We start from the raw sequence: 19,622 nt of genomic DNA, 5'->3' as shown, positions 1-19,622 counted from the left end.
CGGCGGGGTCTCGTCCGGTCCGGGACGGACATGTCCGGCGAGCGAGAGGGGAAAAACTAGGGTTAGGGTGGAATTCATCCGTGAATTTTCGGGGGAGAGGGCAAATATATAGGCATAGGGAGCTAGGAGAGTCCAAACGAGGTGTGGTTTTCACCCACGCGATCGTGATCGAACGACCGGGAGCAAGGCGGAGACTTAGAGGGGTTTTGTGGCTGTTAGAAGGGGGGGTTTGCTGCAACACACAAACGGACTCTACGGTTACCCGGTTAACCGTTGGAGCACCAAACGACCTCCAAATGGAATGAAACTTGACCGGTGGTATGCCAAGGCCACTTGACAAGCCTCGGTCCATTCCGAGAACGTTCAACACCCGCTCACGAAAAGAAACAAGAGGGGGCACCGGAGGAGATGGGAGTGCCGGATTGCAAAACGGACAACGCGGAAAATGCTTGGACGCATGAGACGAACACGTATGCAAATGCAATGCACATGATGACATGATATGAGATGCAAGACATGGAAAAATGCAACACGCAAGCAAATGACATGGCAACGACGGCGAATAACTCGCAGACACCTGGCGCAACGGATCCGGGGCGTTACAATGGTATAGTGGGTACTCCTGGATCTCCTAACTTCTTTGGTATTCCACCCTTAAAAGTAGAATTAGCAAGCATGGTGGAAATTTCAGCTTCCGGTATCTTTCTTTTATTTGAAATAATTTCTTTCATATACATAGCATAAGGATTCATTTTGAGCATATCAGTCAAACGCATACGCAAAAAGATAGGTCTAAACATTTCAACAAAGCGCTCAAAATCCTCATCATCCTTTTTCTTGGATGGTTTGGGGGGAAAAGGCATGGGTTTCTGAATCCAAGGTTCTCTTTCCTTATCGTGCTTCCTAGAAACAAAGTCTCTCTTATCATAACGTTGATTCTTTGATTGTGGGTTATCAAGATCAACAATAGGTTCAATCTCTACATCATTATTATTGCTAGGTTGAGTATCAACATGAACATCATCATTAACATTATCACTAGGTTCATGTTCATCACCAGATTGTGTTTCAGCATCAGAAATAGAAATATCATTGGGATTCTCAGGTGTGTCAACAATAGGTTCACTAGAAGCATGCAAAGTCCTATCATTTTTCTTTTTCTTCTTTTTAGAAGGACTAGGTGTATCAACATTAATTCTCTGAGAATCCTGCTCAATTCTCTTGGGGTGGCCCTCAGGATACAAAGATTCCTGAGTCACTTTACCTCCTCTAGTTGCAACTCTAACAGCAAAGTCATTATTCTTACTATTCAATTCATTGAGCAAATCATTCTGAGCTTTAAGTACTTGTTCTACTTGAGTGGTGACCATAGAAGCATGTTTACTAATGAGTTTAAGTTCACCTTTAACTCTAGACATATAATCACTCAAGTGTTCAATCATATAAGCATTGTGTTTTAATTGTCTACCAACATAATGATTGAAGTTTTCTTGTTTGACAATAAAATTATCAAACTCATCTAAGCATTGGCTAGCAGACTTATAACGAGGAATATCACCTTCATCAAATCTATAAAGAGAAATTACCTTTACTACCTGTGTCGGGTTTATAAAGACCATGTGTTTCTTCAACAGGCGGTAAATTAAGACCATGTATTTCTTAAATAGGAGGTAAATTCTTAACATCTTCAGCTTTTATACCTTTTTCTTTCATAGATTTCTTTGCCTCTTGCATATCTTCAGGACTGAGAAATAGAACACCCCTTTTCTTCAGAGTTGGTTTAGGAATAGGCTCAGGAATTGACTCAGGAGTTGGCTCAGGAAGTGTCCAATTATTTTCATTTGTCAACATATTATTCAATACAATTTCAGCTTCATGAGCTGTTCTTTCCCTGAAAACACAACCAGCACAACTATCCAGGTGGTCTCTTGAAGCATCGGTTAGTCCATTATAAAAGATATCAAGTATTTCATTTTTCTTGAGAGGATGATCAGCCAAAGCATTAAGTAATTGGAGAAGCCTCCCCCAAGCTTGTGGGAGACTCTCTTCTTCAATTTGCACAAAATTATATATTTCCCTCAAAGCAGCTTGTTTCTTATGAGCAGGGAAATATTTAGCAGAGAAGTAATAAATCATATCCTGGGGACTACGCACACAACCAGGATCAAGAGAATTAAACCATATCTTAGCATCACCCTTTAATGAGAACAGAAATATTTTAAGGATGTAGTAGTAGCGAGTTTTCTCATCATTAGTGAACAGGGTGGCTATATCATTTAATTTAGTAAGATGTGCCACAACAGTTTCAGATTCATAGCCATAAAAAGGATCAGATTCAACCAAAGCAATTATATCAGGGTCGACAGAGAATTCATAATCCTTATCAGTAACAAAGATAGGTGAAGTAGCATAAGCAGGATCATATTTCATTCTAACATTCAGAGAATTTTGTTTCAGCTTAGCTAATAATTTCTTAAGATCACCTCTATCATTGCAAGCAAGAAAATCTCTAGCAGTTTCTTCATCCATAACATAACCCTCAGGCACAACAGGCAATTCATATGTAGGGGGAGAATCTTCATCATCACTTTCATCAATATTATCAGTTTCAATAATTTCATTCCCTCTAGCCCTAGCAAGTTGTTCATCTAGAAATTCACCAAGTGGCACAGTAGTATCAAGCATCGAAATAGTTTCGTCATAAGTATCATGCATAGTAGAAGTGGCATCATCAATAACATGTGACATATCAGAATTAATAGCAGAAGCAGGTTTAGGTGTCGCAAGCTTACTCAAAACAGAAGGTGAATCAAGTGCAGAGCTAGATGGCAGTTCCTTACCTCCCCTCGTAGTTGAGGGATAAATTTTGGTTTTCTCGTCTTTCAAGTTCTTCATAGAGACCAGCAGATATAAATCCCAAGTGACTCAAAGAATAGAGCTATGCTCCCCGGCAACGGCGCCAGAAAATAGTCTTGATAACCCACAAGTATAGGGGATCGCAACATTTTTCGAGGGTAGATTATTCAACCCAAATTTATTGATTCGACACAAGGGGAGCCAAAGAATATTCTCAAGTATTAGCAGTTGAGTTGTCAATTCAACCACACCTGGATAACTTAGCATCTGCAGCAAAGTATTTAGTAGCAAAGTAGTATGGAAGTAACGGTAACGGTAGCAAAAGTAATATTTTTGGGTTTTGTAGTGATTGTAACAGTAGCAACGGAAAAGTAAATAAGCGAAGAACAATATATGAAAAGTTCATAGGCATTGGATCGGTGATGGAGAATTATGCCGGATGCGATTATTCATGTAACAGCTATAACATAGGGTGACACAGAACTAGCTCCAATTCATCAATGTAATGTAGGCATGTATTCCGAATATAGTCATACATGCTTATGGAAAAGAACTTGCATGACATCTTTTGTCCTACCCTCCCGTGGCAGCGGGGTCCTATTGGAAACTAAGGGATATTAAGGCCTCCTTTTAATAGAGTACCGGACCAAAGCATTAACACATAGTGAATACATGAACTCCTCAAACTACGGTCATCACCGGGAGTGGTCCCGATTATTGTCACTTTGGGGTTGCCAGATCATAACACATAGTAGGTGACTATAGACTTGCAAGACAGGATCAAGAAATCACATATATTCATGAAAACATAATAGGTTCAGATCTGAAATCATGGCACTCGGGCCCTAGTGACAAGCATTAAGCATAGCAAAGTCATAGCAACATCAATCTCAGAACATAGTGGATACTAGGGATCAAACCCTAACAAAACTAACTCGATTACATGATAAATCTCATCCAACCCATCACCGTCCAGCAAGCCTACGATGGAATTACTCACGCACGGTGGTGAGCATCATGAAATTAGTGATGGAGGATGGTTGATGATGACGATGGCGACAGATTCCCCTCTCCGGAGCCCCGAACGGACTCCAGATCAGCCCTCCCGAGAGAGTTTAGGGCTTGGCGGCGGCTCCGTATCGTAAAACGCGATGAATCCTTCTCTCTGATTTTTTTCTCCCCGAACGTGAATATATAGAGTTGGAGTTGAGGTCGGTGGAGCTCCAGGGTGCCCACGAGGCAGGGGGCGCGCCTCCCACCCTCGTGGACAGGGTGTGGGCCCCCTGGCGTTGATTCTTTCACCAGTATTTTTTATTATTTCCAAAAATAATCTCCATGAAGTTTCAGGTCATTCCGAGAACTTTTGTTTCTGCACAAAGATAACACCATGGCAATTCTGTTGAAAACAACGTCAGTCCGGGTTAGTTCCATTCAAATCATGCAAGTTAGAGTCCAAAACAAGGGCAACAGTGTTTGGAAAAGTAGATACAACGGAGACATATCATAGGTCACACTATGGGTCAACAGAAAAATAACCTGACTAATAAACAACCCCGGTTCGATGAGGACAGAAGTTGGTTGATCTTTATGTGGTCACGAGATGATCACGATGGTATTCTTGATAATGATAATGTGGTAATGAGATGATCACGATGGTATTCTTGATAATGATGAAGTGATCTTGTGATGATCACGATGGTAAGTAATATGGATATTTATGGTTGTCATGAGATAACCTCTGAGCAGAGTAAGTTGGTCCATGAGACCTTAAACATCGACCCCCCTACATGCTAGTACAAGTATCATCCTGTTCATATCATGTTCTTGCCATGCTCATGTTGTCCTAGTAGTATCATGGTCATCATCGATGATTAACCTGTAAATGCCATGCTATTGTTTGTCTTGATTGCTTTGGTTGCTGTGAGCTTGCGAGTACATTCAAAGTACTCACCTGGTGTGTCATGCCAGATTGTAGGTCATACCGGGATAGATTGCTTGGTGAGGAGTCCGAGTATGTGCGCTATGATCACGTCCCAGCCAGAGTGCCTGCAAAGTGGAGTCCATCATTGTCATCGTTGTTCCGCTGCTAGAAGTTATTCCGCTGCTTCGAGTTGTCCTGCTGCTAGCATAGAACTACCTGAGCAGGCGTAGTGTCGCCATGCCAATGTAATTCACTTTATATAGGAACCCTTGTATCCCCGAGTATTTGTAATAAAGAGCTGATTTGTTCTATGCCAAGCAGTACGGTATTCCAGAAGACTTGATCTCTGGGTCGGAATACGGGGTTTTCCGGTCCCTCTGAGCCGGGGTGCCATAATATTCTCAAAACTTTGAGTTCTTACCATGATACATAATGCCTTTGGTAAATTGTATCCCCTGCTTTTGTCAACCATGCTCTACCTTCGAACTTGTGTCATTTACTCTTGAAGTTTATGGTATATGTTCCTAAGATGCCTTCCCTAGTCCGTGTGAACCTGAGAGTTATCACGAGTCATACTCTTCTGGTGTTTTGCCAGATAAAATGTCAACATTCCAACTTCTTCGAAAACGAGAAGTGAATGAGTGGTTATGCACTAGAGAAGTGGGAGTCGACCTTGAACTTTGTGTTCATGCCAATGGAAACAATGTAGATCTTATCATGGAAGCTTCTCGTAACAAAAGTTATTCCCTTGGTATAATTTGATCTTGTATCTGTGATTTTGTCCTTTGCAATCGTGGTTCCGACCATGTTGTTCTACTTTGATTTCATTCTCAGACAAGTTAAAGTGCTTGTCTTCCACAGATCAATACACTAGTCTAACCTCTACTCTGATCTACCTTCGAATTTTACCCTCTGGTATCTTGAGAATATCACAAAACTACATAACTCCTTATGAGTTCTTCATCAAGTATTATTTCTCACCGATTCCAATTTTCTGCGGGTTCTGAGTTGTTAGACACTCAAGAACACCGATAAGTGAATCGGGTCCGCACTGTGATCTAATAACTCTTAGTAATCTTTGTTTCTTACGAGTTTGTACTCAACCATGTCATCCCTAGCTGAATGACTAAATTCCCATCGTCATGCTAAAGCTTGACCGTGCTACCTGTGTCCTTCATCCCTGGAACACACACCCCACAGTGCGCTAAGCTACATCAAGCTTTCAACATCATATTGTTTGTCCTGAAAGGCAATTTTGATGCTGATCTTGCAATCACATATGTGGTTTCGATAACCTTTCGCTTCACCATTTCTTTTGCTTGATGTCATTACTGATCGATTACATCTTCATGAAACCTCTCGGCAAATGTGTCGTGATCATCATCGACATTCTAAGCTCTTCCAGGATATCAACCGAATCCATGATGAGGAATACCATCCTCGCCCCTCGATGATTTGTGTTATCATCAACAACTTTATTGCCTTTCCTCCAACACAACTTGTTCATGTTTTACGTACTGATGTCGCTTGAAGCTACGTCGGTATTTCCCCAAAGAGGAAGGGATTATGCAGCACAACTACGGTAGGCATTTCCCTCAGTTATGAAACCAAGGTATCAATCTAGTAGGAGAACCAACACTACTGCAGGCTGCTGCTAACGCGACACTACGATCAGAGACCCTTTGACGAAATTGTGTGTGATGCATTAATCGCAAACGGGGATGTAAAGAAAACGTCAAAAAAGATGCAAAACGTTTGCGATGGCGGAGACATCAAACATAGTTCAGATTTTAGTTACGTGTGCGATGCGGGGCATATGGTTGATCCAGAAGAACTGTTTGCGATGACGCAGAACAACAAAAACGGGCAGTCATATCAATGTGTGTGCGATATACAGCATACAGTTTTCTCTGATGAACTGTGTGCTATTAGGGAATGCAACAGAAACGGTCAACCAGATCAAGGTGTGTGTGATATACGGCATACGGTTCACTCGGACGAACTGTTTTCGATTAGGGAAGAGAACAAAAACGATTCAACTTAACAAGATGTGTGTGATATGCGGCATTTGCGATGAGCCGAAAGAACACAGACGATTCGTGTAAACAAGATGTGTGTGATAAGCAGCAAACAGCCCACTCGGATGAACTGTTTGCGATGAGAAATTATAACACAAACGGTTACTATAGTTAGTTCGTGTGCGATTCTGTTCGTACAAAAAACTTTGAAAAATCCAAACTAGTTGCTTGCGGTGGCTAGGAGTATCGCACATGATGTGTCTGCGAGTACTCGTGTGCGATGTTTAGTAAGTTACACATACATACACGTACATCCGAGAACGCGGGCCCATGTTTTGGGCCTTGCCGCATGTGGCATTTTAAATTATCCTGAATATGTAAGACAATTATTAACCGTTGCCATTGTAAATTTGCCTCAACGGCAAGAAGAGCGCGCGCAGGGACGCCAGAGTGGAGCACGCCGTGGCCGCCTCTATGGCGAGCAAAACGCGCGGACGGACGCGAGTAGAGCGCGCCGCGGCTGCCTCAATGGCGAGCAACCATGTGGTCAACCTTCTGGCACCCCGTGGGAGACGCGACGGCGCATCCAGACACGATGGCGATATATTGACCGTGTGTGATAGTGGATAGACGCGTACACGTACATCCGAGAATGCGGGCCCACGTTTCGGGCTTCCGATGCATGGCATACAGTTGATCCAAAAGAACTGTTTGTGATGAGCTAGAATAATAGAAACGGGCTTTGTAGGCCCAGAACCATCAATAAATTTTGAATTTGTTTCTCGTCACATTGCAGATTACAACGCAATAAGTAATTGCAAATCTATTCACACCTACCAAACTAATATGTGTTCACACTTAGCACCAAGCTATAAAAACTACCCACTGGAAAATTACTTCACAGTTCCTCTCCTCATCACGCACAAAATTGGTCTTTCCTGTCAAGTCGTTCTACCATGACCGGTAGGAGGAGTTTCGGGTGGACATATAACCAGGCAGCAAAGACCAAGGCCGCGAAAGCACTAGAGAGGTCCTGGCGCAAAGCTGCAGCCGCAGTAGAGATGTCCCGGGGCGCCGTGGAGCCCTCACACGAGCTCTCACGGGCACGTGAGGGCTCTCACAAGCGCACTCGCCACGTTGGCGACCGTGACAACCTGGCTTCGATGAAGTCCTTGGCCGGCGATGACGACATTCTTGCTGGCCTCATTAAGTAGCAGTAGCTAGTCGACGGCTTGATGAAGCTGCTCGAGATCAGCGATGCCTCGGTTGACAAGGCGACCGTGTTGGGGTACGTAGCATGCAATTTCAAAAAATTTCCTATGCTCACGCGAGATCTATCTAGGAGATGCATAGCAACAAGAGGGGGAGAGTGTGTCCACGTACCCTCGTAGACTGAAAGCGGAAGTGTTTGACAACGCGGTTGATATAGTCGAACTTCTTCTCGTTCCGACCGATCAAGCACCGAACATACGGCACCTCCGAGTTCTGCACACGTTCAGCCCAATGATGCCCCTTGAACTCTTGATCTAGCAAAGTGTCGAGGGAGTGTTTCGTCAGCACGATGGTGTGGTGACGGTGATGGTGAAGTGATCCGTGCAGGGCTTCATCTAAGCACTACGACAATATGACCGGAGGCGTAAACTGTGGAGGGGGGTGCCGCACACGGCTAGGAATCAATGTTGTGTGTTCTAGCGGTGCCCCCCACATATATATAGGTGGGAGAGGGAGAGGGGAAGCAAGGGGCGCCCCAAGTAGGAGTAATCCTACTTGGGCGCCTCCTACAAGTCGGCCTCCCCCCTTCCATAAGTGTCGGAGGGGGAAGGAAAGGGAGGAGGGAGGGGAAGACCGAATCCTCCCCTTTCCTTCTCCCTTCCCTCCTTTCCTTCTCCCCTTATTTCGGACTATAGGGGGCGCACCAGCCCCTTAGGAGCTGGTCTATTCCACTCTTGGCCCATTAGGGCCATATAGTTTGCTGGGGGTTGCCCGGAACCCCTTCCGGTGACCCGATACGTACTCGGTACCCCCGGAACACTTCCGGTGTCCGAATACTATCGTCCTATATATGAATCTTTACCTCTCGACCATTTCAAGACTCCCCATCATGTCCACAATCTCATCCGAGACTCCGAACAACATTCGGTCACCAAATCACATAACTCATATAATACAAAATCGTCATCAAACGTTAAGCGTGCGGACCCTACTAGTTCGAGAACTATGTACACATGACCGAGACACCTCTCCGGTCAATAACCAATTGCGGAACCTGGATGCTCATATTGGCTCCGACATATTCTATGAAGATCTTTATCGGTCGAGCCATTATAACAACATACGTTATTCCCTTTGTCATCGGTATGTTACTTGCCCGAGATTCGATCGTCGGTATCTTCATACTGATAACCCACAAGTATAGGGTTGATTATTCAACCCAAATTTATAGATTCGACACAAGGGGAGCCAAAGAATATTTGAAGGTATTAGCAGCTGAGTTGTCAATTCAACCACACTCAGAGATTAATTATCTGCAACAAAGTGATCAGTAGCAAAGTAGTTCGATAGTTTTGATAATAGTGACAGCAGCAACGGTAGCAGTAACAGCGATTGCAGTAATTTGTAGCATGTGTAACAGTGATGATAGCAATAGTAACACAGCAAGATCAATATAAATAAATTCGTAGGCATTGGATCGGTGACTTGTTGGATGCTATTCATCATGTGACAGTTATAACCTAGGGTGATACGACACTAGCTCCAGTTCATCGATATAATGTAGGCATGTATTTCGTAAATAGTCATACGTGTTTTATTAAAAGAACTTGCATGGCATCTTTTGTCCTACCCTCCCGTGGCAGTGGGGTCCATATTGGAAACTAAGGGATATTAAGGCTCCTTTCAATAGAGAACCGGAACAAAGCATTAACACATAGTGAATACATGAACTACTCAAACTACGGTCATCACTGAGAGTGGGCCCGGTTATTGTCACTCCGGGGTTGTCGGATCATAACACGTAGTAGGTGACTATAACTTGCAAGATCGGATCTAAAACATGGATATAATGATGAATTTATAAACGGTTCAGATCTGAGTTCATGGCACCCGGGCCCAAAGTGACAAGCATTAAGCATAGCAAAGTCACAGCAACATCAATCTAAGAACATAGTGGATACTAGGGATCTGGCCCTAACAAAACTAACTCGATTACATGATGAATCTCATCCAACTCCTCACCGACCAGGGAGCCTACGAAGGAATTACTCACTCCAGATGGGGAGCATCATGGAATTGGCGATGGAGATTGGTTGGTGATGACGAAAAACGAAGATCCCCCTCTCCGGAGCCCCAAAGGACTCCAGATCTGCCCTCCCGGGGAAGAACAAGGCTTGGCGGCGGCTCCGTCTCGTGGAATGCGATAATTCTTTCTCCCTGATTTTTTCCTGCAAATATGTGATTTTATAGTACCAGGGGGTCGTCTGTGGGGCCACTAGGTGGGTACAACCCACCTGGGCGCGCCAGGAGAGGGGGGCACACCCTAGTGGGTTGTGCCCACCCAGGGGCCCCTCTCCGGTAGGTCTTGGCTCCAGAAATTCTCTTTTATTCCATCAAAAAATCCTAGCAAAGTTTCATTTTATTCCCAGAACTTTTATTTCTGCACAAAAACAACACCATGGTAGTTCTGCTGAAAACAGCGTCAGTCCGGGGTTAGTTTCATTCAAATCATGCAAATTAGAGTCCAAAACAAGAGGAAAAGCGTGAGAAAAAGTAGATACGTTGGAGACATATCAACTCCCCCAAGCTTAAACGTTTGCTTGTCCTCAAGCAATTCAGTTGATAAACTGAAAGTGAGAAAGAAAAACTTTTATGAACTCTTTTGCTCTTGTTTGCATAAATAAGCTTAAACAGCACCTAGGTTTTCAGCCAGTATTATAACTAACCATGTCAACAATAACATTTAAAGATTATATTAACTCATATCAACGACATAATCAGCTAGCGAGCGATAATAAGAGATCTCAAACAGCAACACGTTGTCAAAACAACCATGATATAATATGACAATAGTGGTATCTCGCTAGCCCTTTCTGAGACCGCAAAACATAAATGCAAGGCACCTCCGAAGTTCAAGCAGCGACTAAACATTGTAATTCATGGTAGAAAAGATCCAGTCATGATGCACCCGGCATTAGCTATACACAATGCATAAATCATGACAACTGCGCTCTCTCAGTTTCTAGCGCTTGTTTTAGAAGGTGATGACACAACATAAAAGTAAATAGAAAGTCCCATCGCAGAGGGAAGCAGTGATTTGTAGAGGTGCCAGAGCTCAATTTTTAGAACAGATATAAATGATATTTTGAGACATGCACTCTTCTCATTCACTTCACAACCATCAGTTATCAACATCTTCCATGCTAAGCACGCTAGTGGCATTTCCCAAGAGATAAAAGTAAAGGTTTACTCCCCCTCCACCATCAATCACACTCCACGGCTTGTCCAAAACAACGGGTGCCGTCCATACCAACATCAGTCTGGGGGAGTTTTGTTTAATTATTTGCATTTTTGAGTTCGGGACTGGGAATCCCTATTACCACCCATTTTCTCGTGCGATGGCGAGTGAATAAACACTCGACCAAGAATAACCCTCTTAGCATGGAAGATATCGACCACCTCCTGTCGTTCCATGAACGATCCGGGCACACAAAAAGGATAATTTTTAGAAGTTTTTAGAGGTGGCACATGCAAATTTACTTAGGACGGCAGGGTAATACCGTATATAGGTAGGTGTGGTGGACTCATCTGGAATAACTTTGGGTTCAAGGTTTTTGATGTACAAGTAGAATTCCCACTTAGTACAGGCGAAGGCTAGCAATTAAGATTGAGAAGCGGCCAGCTAGAGAGCAACAACGATCATAACCATGCATTATGCATAAGTAACATTGGACACTAGCATGAGTAGGATATGAACACCATGAACATAAATATTATAGAGGCTATGTTGGTTTTGATTCAACTACATGCATGAACATGTACCAAGTCAAGCCACTCGAACATTCAGAGGAGGATACCATATCATCATACTACATCACAATCATTTTAACGCTATGTTGATATCCAAGATAAATCATTATCCACTCCCAGCCACTTATGCATAGCATGAGAAACTATAATCTCTAATTGTCATTGTCAACATGTTTAATCATCACGGGCTGAAGCCTGGATACTAGGTTAAACATATTTACACAAACAGAACAAGTCGAGTTCATACCAGTTTCTCTTTGCCACGGCCAGTTCATCAAATGTCGTCATTATTCCCTTTCACTTGCATGACCGAATGATATGAAAATAATAATAGTGCAAGAATGCCATGGACTAAGCTGGAACCTGCAAAACATTTTATTCAACGGGAGAAGACAAGGTAAAATGGGCTCTTTATTAGTTCAACAATTAATCATATGAGAGCCACTCAACATTTTTATCGTGGTTTTCTCCTCGGTAAGACTCGAATAAAAAGAAAAGAAGTTCAGAGAAACACACTGAAATATTTTTGGAGTTTTTGGTTTTCTTGAACAAGTAAATAAAAGGGAAATGTAGAAACGAGAAAAACTATTTACACGGGCAAGCTCCCGACAAGCAAAAGAAGAACAAGGAAATCTTTTTGGATTTTCTTTTCAGTGCTACTACTAAGCATGCATGGAAAGTAAATTACTACAACTAATTTTTTGGTTTTTCTAAAGTTTTTCAAACACACAAGAAGACAGCAAGAAAATAAATCTAAGCATGGATAATACAATGAAAAAGTGTGAACACCGACAAATAGAATGATATGTGAACATGAATGTAATGTCGGTGAGAACACGTACTCCCCCAAGCTTAGGCTTTTGGCCTAGATTGGTAATCGATCAGTAGTCTGGATAGTAGTTGGCGTGGTAGCTCACGGAGGCTCTCGGTGCGGAGGCCTCAGCCTGCTGTGCTGCCTTCGCTGCTGCGTTGTGAGCTCGAGCCTCACTCTCAAGAACAAAATGTCTTCCTCTGCTGTGATAATCAAAGAGAGCAAGCATAGGCAAATATGTGTCCACAACATGTGATTGGTTAAACAACAGATTATAAGTGAACTTATTAGCCTTTCCCTTGAGAATATTATGCTCCTTTAAGGTATCAAAATCTAAATACTGCGTGGGTAGGATAGGATCAAAGGGTAAAGGTGTAACACCCAGCCCTCATGCTAAACACGTGGCGTAAATTCCACCATAGAACGAACCACTTTTGGCGTTATGCTGAAGTCTACGTGCAACAATCGCTCCAAGGTTATAATTCCTTTCACCAGTGACAACGGTGTGAATGAGGCTCAAGTCTGGCACACAAAGTATGCTACAGTCTTGCTTGCCTACTATGCATTTCCCGTTAAATAATGCAAAATACTGAATTGCGGGAAAGTGAATGCTCTTTATTCTTCCTTGTCTCACTCCCCTATTTTCACCGTAACGAAGGCTAGTCAAGAAAGACTCATACTCAGCCGTTGGTGGCTCATCAAGTGAACCCCAAAATGGAAGTTTGCAAGGTAAGCAAAGTTCTCTAGTGGAATAGTAAATGGATTATCATAAAGCATAAATGACACCCTAGACTCACATGGAAAATATTTAAATCCTTTGACAAATGATTCAGTGAGAAGTTGCATTGTTCACACTTATCTGAAAGGTAGGGACCGAGACCGGCATTGTGAACATATTGCTCAAATTCCTCACGTTTGTAGCTAGTTCTGAAGTAAGTCTTGTTGGGTGCATTTGTACTCACGTTTGCTTAATTTATGTTTTGCAAAGAGACTTCAGTCTCGCTAGTAGTTCCGCATGGACTTCGACATTTAGCTTGTTACCTCAGCTACGATCTTGTACCCTTGGGTGGGCCTTGTAGATAGTCAGGCTTCTCAACCTTTTTCATTTGTAGATGTCTGTACCCAGACATGTTATGCTTCCGTTGCCTGTATACTCTGTATGTTGGGTCATGTGACCCATGATTGTAATTCCTAGACTCCTCAGAGCCTATCTATTATATACAAAAAGTATTTGACGGGTTAACCAGAAGAAAGAGAATTATGCTAAAAAATTCCACGTTAATCAGAAAATATTGACCCTTGATTGGATAGATCAGCTATTATTTTTAATCTCTATCCGTTTGATCTACGTACCATAATATGGTGGGTCCAAACCAAGCTGACACGCATATAGATTCATGCCCATGATTTAGATCTCTCACATGCATGCACATAGATTCATGCCCATGATTTAGATCTCTCACATGCATGCACGTTAAAAAAATATTCCACCTCAAAAAATAAACTAACTTGGTCACGTTTACTCATCCATGCACGTAAAAAAAGAGGGCTAACCTAAAGAATCGTGACAAATTTTGGCAGGTTAACTCGTGCATGCACGTCACCCCACAAAAGAAAAACTCATGCATGCACGTCAAAGCAAAAAAGGGATATGTCACATAAAAAAGGGTAACCAACTTGCACGTTAACTACCCCTTCCATATACTTTGCATGCATGCAGATTTTCTTGACACATGTATGTACGTCAAAGAAAATAAATATCTTACCTGGAGAAAATAGCCAAGAATTTTTTGGACAGGGATCTTGCATGTGTGATCGACTCCACAAGAAAGGAATAAAATAAAGATCCATGCGTGATTGCATGTCCCAATTTGTCATCAATATTTTCCCACATAAAAAACATTTCATCAACGGATGGTGCTTGACTGCTTCGGCAAGTCTATTTGGATCAATACTCCCACATACATAAGGAATCAGAAAATAAATTAAAAATCACAAATACCTCATGTCACGGACACTTTCCTGCTCGGCATGCTAATATTATATTCCGTCCTACGAGACACGACAACCAATAGCACCGGCATAGTGTACTTTGTCTACGAGCCATGTACATGTTAGGAGCCAGCACCGTCTAGGCGTGTGACTAGCATCGAGAGCCGGAACATAGCTAAGGCATGCGGTGCACTCCAGAAAAAAGAGAAACAGGCAAGAAAATCCCAAAAGAATAGAGAAATCCAAGCATTTAATTTATGGACTAAAATACAAGGGCCGTTAGATTAGTTTTAAGTGGAAAAATTACCTACCAATTCCATTAAAAAAAGAAACCATTTCATTCATGTTTCCATGATGTATAGATAGCATGGGACTAGGACGTGATGGTAAAAATCTAGGTACTATGTGGGAAGATACCATGATGTATATGCATGCATGTATTCTCCCATGAAATATGGACGCATGAAAAAAAGCAAGCGTCATGTTCCATTATTCCTTGGGCCCTATTGCCTATTAAGAGCTACATCTTTCTAGCATCTAGCGGAACGACCAAACTAAAGTACGCCTCGTGTGACAAGGCCAAAACCTATTAAGAGGAACTGACTAATTAGCCCCACGTCCTTTCTCCTTGTGACATATTCCATGGAAAGGAATGCGCCAAGCAAAGAATGATGCAATACACAGTTTGGCCTCATGGGGGTTGAAAGGCAAAGTATGTAGTGTCAACAACAACCACAAGTTGAAGCATCTGCTTGATCTATTCTAAAATCATCTAGGACTCCCATCATTGCATCTTCTCCTTGCATGTGCATGCCTACCTTTTAGTTTTTAGTCAAGAGGACACATGAGAAAAGGTTGATATGCAATGCCTACTCGAATCACATGTTTACGCACCGACATGAACTTCCCGTTCATAGACAAAAAAAAGTTAATAGTATCATTATACTTAAAAAAATAAATCCGTTTTCGAGGGAAAACTATTTTTTTCCACCACATGGTACCCAGAAAATGAGACGAAAGGAGAATGAGCATGAGCAAAAAAATATTGGTTCCAGCTTGAGTAATTAATGATGGACTTAACAGCCCATAAAGTTGATTGGTTCCACAAATATTTATTATGATTAACCTGTTTGGCTTTATTCCATTGTAGATGGCAGTAAACTATGGTGGCTCATGGTATGGTGCAGGATCAAGAGACATAAGAAGATAAAGTGAAACGTGGATGAATCACGGAGTAATCATTGGAAGATAAAGTTTCCACAATATTGTCCCTGGCTTTGTTAATAGTCATAGCAAAACAAACTGATATAGTATACCATCTCCTTTTTAGAAAGAACGGCCACGCGGATCCGGTTGGTGACATGACTATTCTTGTAATATATACTATTTCTCCCACATGTGTTCCTGTTATTAACTGTACTTTGATGAATTTTCTTCCACATGAGATCCTGTTATTATCCATTTATCATTTACCTTTTACTATACTTTTATGATCAGCCGTGTTATGCGAATATATATGTATCATTTTTTTGGGCATTTTTATCATGTTGCTTTGTAATATATTTTATTCTTTAGAGGAGTTACAAACACTATTAAAACCTGAAAAGGTTGACGCATTATACATGGACAGCTATTGATGCTTGCACGGACATGTTAGTTTTAACTTTTAAGAATATAAGGTATACCAAGTGCAATGAGACACAACTTATTTGGATTAATGTGCTCACAGAAAAGAGAAGGCCATTAGAAAGCATTTAGATCCTCAAAGAAAACAAAATTGAGGTTCGTCACCGGCAGAACAAATTGATGGAATTTATGTCTGCTCAAATATGAACCTAGCTAGATATGTGTTTCAAGTCCAGAGCACAACTATGGGCCGTCCAGATGTACAAGTAAATCTGGGCAACTGTTTGTCGCCATGGATGGAGAGCAACGTTGAAGTCTTCTAGAAATGGGCTGCTACCAGAAATGTCTCGACCAAAGCCATTTTCATCTTCTATGAAAACAATTTAGGTGGCCTATACACCGAAATGCTACCGTGAGACAAGACAAAGAATAAGTATTATATGAAACATACCATCGAAACAAAAAGATATTGGAGTATTCCAAAAAATGAAGTATGTCGTAGAAGGCACATTAGATAGAAAAGACAAACTGTAATAACACAAGACAATTTACTTTCTTTCAAAATTATTATTTTCACAAGATATTCAAAGTGAATATCCAGTCAAAATTTGCACTAAACAGAATACGACACAATTTATTAAAGCTGTACTTCTTTTGTGACAAAACAAATTAAATTGCTGGCCCATTAGTAAAGTAGCCCGCGCATTTTATACATATATATTATCTCTCTCTCTCTCTCTCTCTCTCTCTCTCTCTTTCATAAATTTAATTAGTACTGATTTTGGCAACTCTTTACTGCCAGAATAATATTTTTTTGAATCAAGCACAGAAAGAGCATCCTTTCATACTCCAATACATATTAATTTGGCTCGATATTTTTTGTAGTTCTCCAATCAACATTGCAAAATTATTAAAAAGGAACTGAGATGGATAATACATTAGTTAAGTTAGGGAGCAAACATGGTTTTGTAACTTTATTTATTACTCCTGACTTAAAACAGTACTATCAGATTTCAAAGATTGGCCATATCAACAGTACGATCAGATTTTCTGTGTGAAAAATAATACTCCCTCTGTTTAATAATGTAGTGCGTATAGATTTTTCTTAAAGTCAAATTTCGTCAACTTTGACCAAATTTGTAGGAAAAGTTATCAACATCGACAACACCAAATGTATATACTATGAAAATATGTCTTATGGTCTATCTAATGAATGTATTTGATATTCTTTAAATAGATATTTTTCTCTATAATCTTAGTGAAAGTTTACATAATTTGACTTTTCAAAAAAACTATATGCACTACATTGTAGAATCTATTTATATATAAAAAGGAATTGACGGGTTAACCACAAAAAAGAGAAATAGATTAAAATTCCCACAATAATTAGAAAGATCTAACCATCTATTTGGTGGATTAATGATTAATAGCCATTCGATTTAAGTGACTAAAATTACCCACCAATGCCATTACTTACATGGAAATTGGCCTTGGTTTAACAAAAAAAACTGCAAAAAGAGAAATATGCTAAAAAATCCTATAATAATTAGAATCATCTGGCCCTTTGTTGGATTTTTAAGAAAATCACAACCATTTGTTCTGCTAACATCACAATAGTTACAGAAATTACACACCACTGCCATTATGTAAAGAAAACCTTTCACGTATTCCATCATATTGTAAAAGAAATTCACACCTCAAACAGTTTTTCTCTGTAACCTAGCAGCCTCCATCGCCGCCACGGCCCAAGTCTCCTCTGCGATCTGCCGATCTCCATTATTCTACCTTGATGAAGCTCATGCAACAGATGATCGTCATGTCCATGCGCATGGATGGGTCAGGCAGGAGGATCCTCCCGTTTTCTCTGCCTCTGTAACCTCGCAGCCTCCATCGCCACCATGGCCCAAGTCTCCGCGATCTCCATTGCTCTACCTTGATGGCGCTCATGCAACAGATGATCGTCATGTCGATGCGCATGGATGGGTCTGGCAGGAAGATCCTCCCGTGGATGACCATGATGATTATGATGGACGGGTCTGGAAGGTGGCTCCTCCCGTGGATGACCGTGATGATTATCTTCTCCAAATCGGTCTGATTGTCTGATTGTCGTGAGCATGATGTTATTATGTCCATGGAGAAGGGACTGAAGGAGGTTGAGAGATAAATTAGTTGTCAAAGCGTCGAAGGACATGAGCATCGATGGTAGTGCAGATCCGTTCAGAAAGGACCAAATCCAATCAGATCCATTGAGCACGGCCAGCAAGGCAGCCGATACGTGGTTTTCCTCAACTTTTGAGAGAAAAATGGGTGAGAAGCAATCCAGGGATTTATGTGCTTGCTGTATCTATGGGATATGATCAGTTCACGTCAATGGACAGAGAAAAGGAGAGAGTTGGCGCTGAAGATGGGGAGGATGGCCACGATCTGCACGGCTGCACCATACTGCTGGTCTTCCATCTTCTAATTTAATCAACTTAGCAGAAGATGTTCCCGGCTTCAAGCTCACCTGACAATCTCTTTGACACATGCCATATATACATCTCTAGGGCTGCACCATGATGACTTGTAGGATTAATTCCACCTGCTCTCCAGATCCGTCACGGGGTTGTTCCCAACTTCAAGCTGGCCTTAAAACCTCCTTGACACGGGCCACACGTCTGCAGAGCTGCACCATGCAGCTGGTCTTTTGACTTCTTATTTAACCAACAAAGTGGGAGTTGTAGGATGAAGCAATCTCATCAAGAGAAAGTTGCAAGTGTTCCATGAGGTAATTGTTCACATTATTTTTTCTCAGCAAGAATTCATGGATTGGTTATTCTCAGTCTTTCAATCATTGTATGTAGTAAAAACATCAAAATCATTATCCAATTTTTATTAGCTAGCGCACGGAACGATCATGTCATTTGCCTAAGGCTGCAATTGTCCTTGCAGAAAGCTTAGGTTTTGAGCAAGCAGAGCACTTTGCAAGACAAGTAAAAATCTAGCCTCCCTTCTCATGTACCTATGGAACCAGCGTGAGTCGACTGTGCAGACAGGTCACTGGATCCAAAATCAGATATAAACCCTCCTCTACTTAGTTTATTTTGGTGCGAAGTTATCAAAGATGTAGACTGCCGCCCGCAAAAAAAGGGTCATCTGTCCCGGTTGGTAAGGGCCTTTTGTCCCGGTTGTTGAACCGGGACTAAAGGGTCGTTACTAATGCCCTAGCCCTTTAGTCCCGGTTCTTACACGAACCGGGATAGATGGGCCTCCACATGGCCGGTGCGGCGAGCCCAGGCAGGAGGGCCTTTGGTCCCGGTTGGTGGCACTAACCGGGACCAATAGGCATCCATGCGTCAGCATTTCAGGGGCTGGGGTTTTTGTTTTTTTTGAAGGG

The sequence above is a fragment of the Triticum aestivum genome, chromosome 7D (assembly GCF_018294505.1).
Source record: "Triticum aestivum cultivar Chinese Spring chromosome 7D, IWGSC CS RefSeq v2.1, whole genome shotgun sequence".
Taxonomy (NCBI): domain Eukaryota; kingdom Viridiplantae; phylum Streptophyta; class Magnoliopsida; order Poales; family Poaceae; genus Triticum; species Triticum aestivum.
Note: the sequence above shows the minus strand (reverse complement) of the source record.